Consider the following 9,783-nt stretch of genomic DNA (forward strand, 5'->3'; position numbering starts at 1 on the left):
AAATTTACAATCCTTTGCAGACTGATACCTTTGTAAAATGCAGGAAAAACAAAGTGTCAGAAAAATAAAAATTTAAAAAAGCATACAGAATAAAACGTCCACATGATCAATATAGAGCAGTGGTTCTTAAAGTGTGGTCCAATAATTTTTCAGAGGTAAAGAGACCAAAAAGTTTAAGAACAACTGACACAGAATTTCTATTACAAGTTTTTGTTTCTCTCTCTTTATAACTACATAGAATGTTATAAGTGAAGCAGTGTCCCTTTGTATTAAATGCCTGTATCCCACTTTAAAAGAATACTATGTATGTCAAAATTTATAAATTTCAGTGTGACAAATCTATCATATTGAAACTCAGTGTGATTTGCGTTTTGCTTGTTAATTTATTTAATCTTGGTTAGATTGCTGATAATGCTATTCATAGGAAATAATGTATATCTAAACTGTGTCTATGGTCTCTTTTAATAACACTCTAGTATAGAAACCAGTCTCAGAAGTATCTGATGGCTGTATAAGAAGAGATTTTATTTTATTTATTTATTTATTTTTAAAGATTTTATTTACTTATTTGACAGAGAGAGACACAGCAAGAGAGGGAACACGAGCAGGGGGAGTGGGAGAGGGAGAAGCAGGCTTCCCGCTGAGCAGAGAGCCTGATGTGGGGCTCGATCCCAGGACCCTGGGATCATGACCTGAGCCAAAGGCAGATGCTTAACGACTGAGCCACCCAGGCGTCCCTAAGAAGAGATTTTAAAACAAGCTCATCAAGCTCAAGATACTAATTTTTAAAATTTTATTCAGAATTAAGCAAATGATTCTATATTTTCAAAATTCATCTTTAATTTTTCATTAGTTTCACAAATTCTAACAATTTTGTCATTTAAAGTTATAACTAAATCAATGAAATTAATAGATCCCAGATACATGAATTTCTTATGAATAGATCTCCTTTTAATGGAAACTAAAATTCAGAAATTTTGTCAAATTAGACCAGTGTTTAGTACATCAAGACCACCTTTTTCTTTGATAATATTGATAAATTATAGAACATCATAATGTGTACTTCTAAGCTTTTACAATCCTTTTGTCTTTTGCTCTTACCTGCCTTTATTTTATTTTTTTTTTTAAGATTTTATTTATTTATTTGACAGAGAGCGAGTGCAGAAGCAGGGGGAGTGGCAGGCAGAGGAAGAGGGAGAAGCAGGCTCCCTGACAAGCAAGGAACCCAATGCGGGGCTCAATCCCAGGGCCTTGGGATCATGACCTGAGCTGAAGGTAGACGCTTAACCGACTGAGCCACCCGGGTGCCCCTCTTATCTGCCTTTAAAAAAAGATGTTGTACCTCTTCTTTCAATAGAAATATAAAGAAAATTTAAGATGCCAAAAATATCAGACAAATAAGCAAGTCTGCTCATTTAATTTATATCCTTGAAATCTGCTTTTTTTATGTTACAGCAGCACAAGAAGTTTATTTTTGAGTTCAGACATTCTTTACAGACTTTCTCCAGTTGATTAGCACTGTACATACACATACAAGTATTTTTATTGTCAACTTTTATATTATTATAAAAAACAGAATTATGTAAGATTTAAGTGAATTAGTTTTTATTATGACCCCATTTTTGCTATGTCACTAAGCACACTGTTTAATTCTGTTGCCTTTTTTTTTTTTTAATAACAGGACCTTGTCATTGAAGGAGGTGGTGTGATGATTTACATTTTGGCTCAAACTCCTTAATCTAAATTGCTATTCCAAAAACATTTCCTGTCATTGGAGCCATGCCATCTGAACACATTCATATACAAAATTTATTTAAATTCCAAATCACATATGTTGACAATGTTGACAACTGAGGATATTATACAGTTCAAAATTAGTTGTGTTTATCAGCAGTGAATCTGGAAAAAAATTATAACTATAGTTTAAAAATAGCTATATTAACAATGAAAAATACCTGACTGGCTTTATTTGTTGTATTAGTTGGTCTTCTGTATCATTAGCCAGTGCCTAGCTATGCTGAGCTATTGTAACCTTGAAAAGTGGTATTTGAGCTACTTTTTTTGCCTTAGATTCACCTGTATTTCCAAGCAAACAGTTTTGTCTGTGGTCTTTTAGTGGTAGCAGCCCGAAGTGGTACCTGAAAAAGGGCCGAGAATTGGTAATATTTATATGTGGGATATTGAGTGTATACTTCTGTTAGCGTTTTAACTCAGTGCCCTTTCTTTAAAAGAATTCTTTGGTTTTGAGCTTATTTATGATTTATATGTAAGATACATTTAAATTTTTTTTTAAAGATTTTTATTTATTTATTTATTTGAGAGAGAGAGTGAGAGAGAGCATGAGAGGGGAGAGGGTCAGAAGGAGAAGCAGACTCCCCACTGAGCAGGGAGCCCGATGTGGGACTTGATCCTGGGACTCCAGGATCGTGACCTGAGCTGAAGGCAGTCGTTTAACCAACTGAGCCACCCAGGCGCCCAGATCCATTTAAGTTTTGATTAGTCAATACATCTCCACAACTATTACATTGTTATGTTAGTATTGCAGCCTCAATTATAGCTACACAACTAAAGTCAATATAAAAGTTATCATGTTCCTAAGAGAATTAGTACAAACTGTTTTTGGTCCTCATTTATTTGGAATTACTTCCATCATTATTTGATTTATTACCACTGCTGCATTCAGAAAAAATGAGTGGCTGTTCTTGACAGAATTTCAGTGAGGCTTATCTCAGCATATGTAATTTAGAGTTAAAATAAAATAATTTCATTTTCCTAATTTAGCTTACTAAATTTAGAAAGTAAGCTTGACCTCAAATCATAATGATTGTAAAAACAATACATTTTAAAGATAAAACAAATACCGACATTTTATCAGATTTTTATTTATTTGTGGGTTACAGATGTAAACTAACCTGAAATATCACATTTGAGCAATCTTATTGTGCTTAACTAGGATGTATTTTATGCTCCATGCTGCTCACTGCTTGAGTTTGACAGCATCCAAACTTGTTTATACCTTGTTTATCAAAATGAATCCACTGGTCCCATGTTTGGATGTTGTGTCAATGTCAAATTGCTAAAGAAGTTTCTAAACACTACTATCATATTCTATAGTTATCCTGTCAAGGACCTTAACATTCTGTGAACCAGTGCTGGCCTAGCAGGTATTAATATGCCATAGTAATAATAGTCAATGTATATTGAATTTGTATTGTATGCCAGGCTCTTTGGCAAGCAGTTTACACATTTTATCTTATGTAATTACCACCATCTAGTAAGATATAGGTGGTGTTATCATCCCCAATTTACAGATAAAAGAAAAATAAGGCTCAGACAAATTCAGTAAATTTCCAAGGTCATAATCTTCATTTACAGATGGAGCTAGAATTTGAGCCCAGGTCTGTGGGCTCTCAGTCTCTAAATTCAAATGCCATAAAATACCATCATTCAACTTACAGGGTAAGTTATAATGGAAAAAGCAAGGAAGTGGTTCTATTTTTAGTTTTGTCATAACCTAGTTATGTGACCTTTGACAAGTCATTTTATCTCTCTTTTTTTATCTGAATGTGCTTTGGGGAAAATAGTTCTATGGTCTTTGAGCAGTGGGGGGCTAAGGCCAGTTCATTCCAGCTCATAAGAAACAATTGTTAAGTTTATAGGTATTTTTTTTAGCTGGTTGGTGTCATCCTGGTAGCATGAAACTGTCATGGATGTATTTACACCATGGAAATTGACAAACACTGTTAAGTCAGGACTTTCCCCTGGTTTTTCAACATTTACCAGCATGACTGCTTTCAGGTTTCCTAAAACTAATTCTGTGCTTTTCAACCTTGCCTACCAAACAGGAAGAAAGTTTTTTCTCTTTATCTCTAGCACCTAGCATAGTGGGTATCTAGTACATACTTGATGATGGTGATGGTGATGATGATGATGATGACAGTGATGATTAAATCATCCCATCAGTACTTTAAATCTTTGGATGGGCCCTGCTTAAAGTTAGTTGTCTGGAAATGATGGAACCTCAAGGGAAGCTCTTCCTACAACCCCAGTGACCTGGGTAATGACCTACTTTTTTTTTTTTTTTTTTTTTTGGTTGTCAAATGATCCTTTATTGAAACATTTTCCTTTGTAGTTAGCTAGCCGGGTGTCACGGCCCACGTGCAAGGTCGAACAGGGATGAGGGTAAGAGAATGAAACATAAAAGTATGGGAACAGGAGGGTTGCCCACGGGGATGCCGCGAGCAACAACTTTATTCTTACTTACACACTTTATATAAGTTCAGGTTACATAACAGTAGGACATAAACAAGTTCCACAGGTTTCTCCCTGCCCTCTCCTGGCTCTGTCCCAAGTTTTTGGTTCAAGGCCAGGTTCCTCAAGCGCATAGTTTCTTCCCATGCCTTCAAAGGGCCCAGTGCGCTATTTTTCAGGGCTTATCAATAACACTGTGGTTTTCTTAGCCTAAATATAACTCGGGCTAGCCAGTACCACATGTTCTTGTATGGGGGCAGTCAGGTGGCCATGGTTCAAAGGGATCAGGGAGCCTTTGCTCTACCCGATTAACCCCTTTGTTGCTCATGGCTCCCGACAGCCGGGCATTCCAGTGCACCACTGTTGATGTCATCTATGATGTCATGAGGGTGGTGGCCATCTACATTGCAGCCCACAGACTGGGCAGTCCCCAGGAGCTCTTTAATGGTTCCAGAGAGTTCTCTCGCTAAAGATCGGTGTTGCATCTGTCGGGCAATATTGACAATCTCATCAAAAGTGATATTTCCACTGTGCTTAATGTTTTTCTGCTTCTTTCTGTCTGTTGGTGGTTCCTTGAGGGCTTTGATAATCAGGGCAGAGGCAGAAGGTACCACTTCAATCTGGGCCTGTCTGTTCTGAATGGTCAGTTTCACCGTAATCCTTAGACCCTTCCAATCACCGGTTGCCTTGGCGATGTCATCACCAACCTTTTTTGGAGACAGACCCAGCGGGCCTATCTTCGGGGCCAGGGCAGACGTGGCACCGACTTTGCCACCGGTGCACCACAGGTACACGACTTTGATCTCGTTGGGGTCGAACTTAGGCAGCATGGCGGAGGTGGCTGGTGTTGGATGAACCCGGATTCGGGACGACCGAAGAAAGTTGCACCTTTGCCTCCCCGAGCCGAAAGCCAAAAGATGACCTACTTTTTAATGGAGATACTTTAACACAGCTTTTAGGTCTCTTTTTGCAATCTGACTATCCTTTCTCAGATTATTATGCTGAATGAGAAAGTATAACACAAAAATAGTACATACGAAGTCATTCTTGTATGTACTAGTCCTGTCCAGCTTTTCTGGAGGTAAAGAATTTAAGTGTTTTTCATTTTTAGTTCGATTCAGAATCCTACTCTATTCTTTACTAACCTGGATCACATCCCTATCTTTCCTGTCTCCTACTTCTTTCCCTCCAATTCCCTCTTCTTTCTTAGTAGGTCTGGATTGCTCTATGTGCTTTACCTCATTCCATGCAGTTATTTTCCTCTAATTAATCCTTATTTTCATACTCTTTTTGGGTAGTCTTTCTTCCTGGATCTGAAGAATTACAACTAGTTCTTAATTTAATGTTGAGCATACTGTTTTTATATAATTAAGATGTATATTGATGAGGTAATAGAACCCTAGACTTTTGGTAAAGGAGGCCTGGGTAATTTGGTTTTGCTTTTGTTCTTTAACTACTTGAACTTTAGTTGTCCTATTTATTAAATAATGCAGCTGGATTCTATCAATGGTTTCCAAACCTGCCTGTGCTTCAGTATTCAAGGAACTTGATAAAAATAGAGATGGCTAGACTTGCTTTAATTCAAAACTAGTGAGTTTCTTTTGGAAATGGGGGACTGGGAATGGCCGGTGGGGGAGAATTTTATTTTAGTCCAGTTCTGCATGTCACTAGATTGTATATGTAAGGTTGCCAACCACTGGATTAGATTACTCCAAGGTGTTTTACAGTTCTGAAATTATGTGTCTGATATTTTATCATCTTTCTTAGTCTTCCATCTTCCCCACTTCCTATCAGAAAGTCTTGAAGGCTATAAGTGTGAACCTATTTAAGGCACTGGGAGATCGTTGTTGTATCTAGATTTATATAATTATTTTGTTAAGGTTTCTGAACACTACTGTGTTTTATACAATGATTTGGTTTAACTCAATGGTTAATAATAAAATGTACAGTATTGCAGTTAATCCTAGGAAATATAAAACCACTAATGAAAGACACACATTATCACACGATAGCCTACAAAACCATGTTTAGTAAATAAGAAAACAAAAAGAAATAGCTTGTTGCTTCCAAGAACCATACAAAATTTATCATATAGCATAGTATTACTGGTTCCTGGAATCAAGTATATCTTACAGTCCTAGATTGATAGGCTTAGAAGGAACCTAGGTATTATCTGCTTTTTACAAATGAAAAAAATGAGGAGACCCTCAACAGCTTAAGCCCTCCATTCATGAGTGGCAGAACTGGAGTTACAATCTATTTTCACAGGAATAGAATTTCTTCTTTTATTTTCTTCTTATAATGAAAACAAATAGGGCTATTTCTACAATAAAGTATTAATGAAATGTGCTACTGATTTTTAATTATACTCAAAAGTTCTCATTTTTCATAGTAAAAGACATAGTTATATTTTTTCATGTAATAATAGTATTTAGGGAGATCAGTTAAACATTTATTGTTTGGTGAGTCACATAATATCTTTTCAGGTTATTTGTTTATTTAAATCAATTTACATATTCACAGTGTGCTGCCATATAGCTTCAGTGTTAGGAAGTGCAGTAAGAAGTATTTTCTGCCCATTCCTGTAGCAGTTAAGCCTAAGCATCCCTGTTGTCTCTTATATAGGTTCCTTTCAAATCTCTTGTCAGAGAATGATGTTGGGTCTGGTCACTAAATTCCCCCAAGGGAGTTGGGATCTGAGAAAAATTTGCACCCCATGCTTGAACCCATGAACTTGGGAGCCAGACAGATCAAAGTTCATATATTTTATTTGTCATGTATAAAGTAGCCAGAACCACAGTAAAATGAAATTGATTTGAGAAATTAGGCTCCTGGGAGATGTTTTTAGGATATACATTCTCTTAGGACACTATGAGACCAACAGAAACAAGCCAATACGATTTTTTCTGTTCTTGTTCTGAGGCTGCTGCTTCTGCTACTTCTGACCCTTGCAGCAGAGTTGCTTGGCTGGGTGACATTTGCTGATTGCAGCAATAGAATTCTTATATACGGAATAGTGTTGGGTGTATGCCCAACCAACATTTTGCTTTTTTCCTTCTTCCTAAGAGAATTCTGATTTTGTCCAAATATCCACCCCTCCTCTCAGAGCTATGTGCTTTAGGGGAAGTGAGCCTCATTTGTAGTGTAGCAGGTAGACCCCGATTAGAGTGAGCCAATGGTGATGATTTAAATGAATCACTTGTTAGTGATTGGTTTAGGGATGACATGATTTATTCTGGCCAATAAGATGTGAGGGAAGGACTGCTGGGGAGGAAGTGACAGGTACTGGGAAAAGTTTTTGTTTTGTTTTTATGAAGGCTATATCAGAAGAGACCATCTTTCTTCTGCTTCTTGACATTATCCTGTTTTACGTTTTATTTGGAGCTTTTCTTTTACCACCAGCCTAAGGATAAAGCCAGCATACAGGAGAAGAGAAGCAAGATCATTGCAGGGGTGTGAAGCTGGGGCCCTGATCATACAAACTCTGGAATTGCTCTACTTCTGAACTGACTTGTATAGGAGACAATACACACCATTATTTCAACACATTGAAACAGTCTTTGTAATTGCAGCTGAAGTCATTCTCTTGCCTGTATTTCTCCTGTGTCTATTATTCTAGCCTGGTTACAGGTTCTTCTAATTGCTCTCATCACAGACTGAGACTAGACTCTAATGAAATGGATATGCAGTGTGGAGAATAATTTTCATTGACTCACAAAGCCAAACCCACCTGGGGTCTCTCCCCAAGTGCGGTCGACACAGGTGCAGCATAGGACAAGCGTGATGGGCAATACCTGCTCCAGGTTGGTCAGGGGGCTAGCAGGCCTGCATCAGATTTGAACTTTTTGCTCTACCCAGTCCTGCCTCTTCATTTTTCCTTTCACTGGTGGCATTCCCTAATAAACGCCTTGCACTCCATACACCATCTTGGCATCTGCTTCTAGAGAATCCACCAGCCAGCTTACTGTTTAACTTTTGTCCTGTCTCTCTGTGTCCAGAAGCAGCTCATATCCCATGATCATTCCAGATCTCTGTGAACTATCGTGTCCTGGGCAAATTGACCATGCAGAAGCTTTTTTTTTTTTTTTTTAATTTTCAGAGATTAATTCCAAATACAGGAAAAATTTCTTCCCAGGATATTTTGCCAGAGGGTATTCAGTTTTTCTTTTTCAAGGGAGCCCCCATCCTTATTCATAGGGGCAGAGTCTCACTCTATAACTCCAAAAAGACAGTCACAAAGGAGTCTGATATTTGTGTTGTCTGGTTTATATAGTCTGATCCATAGTTGTTTTATTGCCATGCTGGGTGACCTCAGGTGAATTGCTTAATCCTCTGAGTCTCAGCTTTCTCTTTCATTAAATAAGAATAATTATCCTCACAGAATTGTAGTTAACCTAAATGGTATATGAAGAATGCCTAGGGGAGTGCTGAATGTAGTATGTTCTTTGTTGAGGTTAGATTCCTTTTTCTTCTTTTTCACCATTCTCACTTCTGTTTTAGCCCCATATGAATTCTGTGTCTTGTTGAAATAAAACTACAGTAAACATCAAGGGCAATCATGAAGGAGGAAATAAGTCAAACATGGTATTATTAAGTATATATGTATACATATATAAATACATATATGTATTATTAAGTATATATACTTATGTGTAGGTATATATTATTAAATAATATTTAAGATTAATAATCATTAAGTAATAATAATTACTGTTGGGGCACCTGAGTGGCTCAGTTGGTTAAGTGTATGCCTTTGGCTTGGGTCATGATCCCAGGGTCCTGGGATCGAGTCCTGCATTGGGCTCCCTGCTCAGCAGGGAGCCTGCTTCTCCCTCTGCCCCTCCCCACCGCTCATGCTCTTGCTTGCTCTCTCTCTCCCAAATGAATAAAAAATCTTTAAAAAAATAATAATTACTATTAAGTAATAATTTTAATGTTATTAACAATTTTACTTAATTATAAGTATTAATTATATATATATATACACACACATATGTAAGTGTGGACGAGCCATCCTATTTGTCAGTCTGGGTGAAGTTGGAAATTTTAGAGGTACATTGAATATGTGTATCTTAGAATTGTTTGTTACTTTGTTTTAGTATGATCTATAGGCTGGTCTCCTATCAGCTGCCTTAGGGAAGTGTCTGTCATAATATTTATGAGTCCTCATCTGTGTTGACCCTTACCCAAAATGAATTCATTTATTAACATCAAGGTTCAAGGACTTGCTGATCTGATATAGTCTGACAGATTCAGACTAGGCTGTTATTTTAACCCTATGGTCTTATGTTTGGAGGAAAAAAACCACCTATTAGGTCATGCCACCTAGTGCATGATGAATGATACCTCCCTTCCTGCCTGCCTTCCTTTCTTCCTTCCATTTCCTTGAGTATAATCTGCTTACTATAAAATTTACTCACTTTAAGCATACAGTTCAAAGATTTTTAGTAAATTTACAGTGTTATCATCACCACAATCCAATTTTAGAACATTTCCATCGCTTCCAAGATATTGCTCATGTCCATTTTTAGT

The 9,783-nt window shown here is 37.2% G+C and overlaps 1 pseudogene; it reads right to left on the bottom strand.

The window, feature by feature from the left end:
- Positions 1-4,559: 4,559 nt before the first annotated feature.
- Positions 4,560-5,081, bottom strand: LOC114207635 (large ribosomal subunit protein uL11 pseudogene; annotated as a pseudogene).
- Positions 5,082-9,783: the final 4,702 nt, after the last annotated feature.

Source organism: Eumetopias jubatus, unplaced genomic scaffold (assembly GCF_037043125.1).
Source record: "Eumetopias jubatus isolate StellerSeaLion01/CBP00866 unplaced genomic scaffold, mEumJub1_p1.0 scaffold_1, whole genome shotgun sequence".
In the NCBI taxonomy this organism is placed as follows: domain Eukaryota; kingdom Metazoa; phylum Chordata; class Mammalia; order Carnivora; family Otariidae; genus Eumetopias; species Eumetopias jubatus.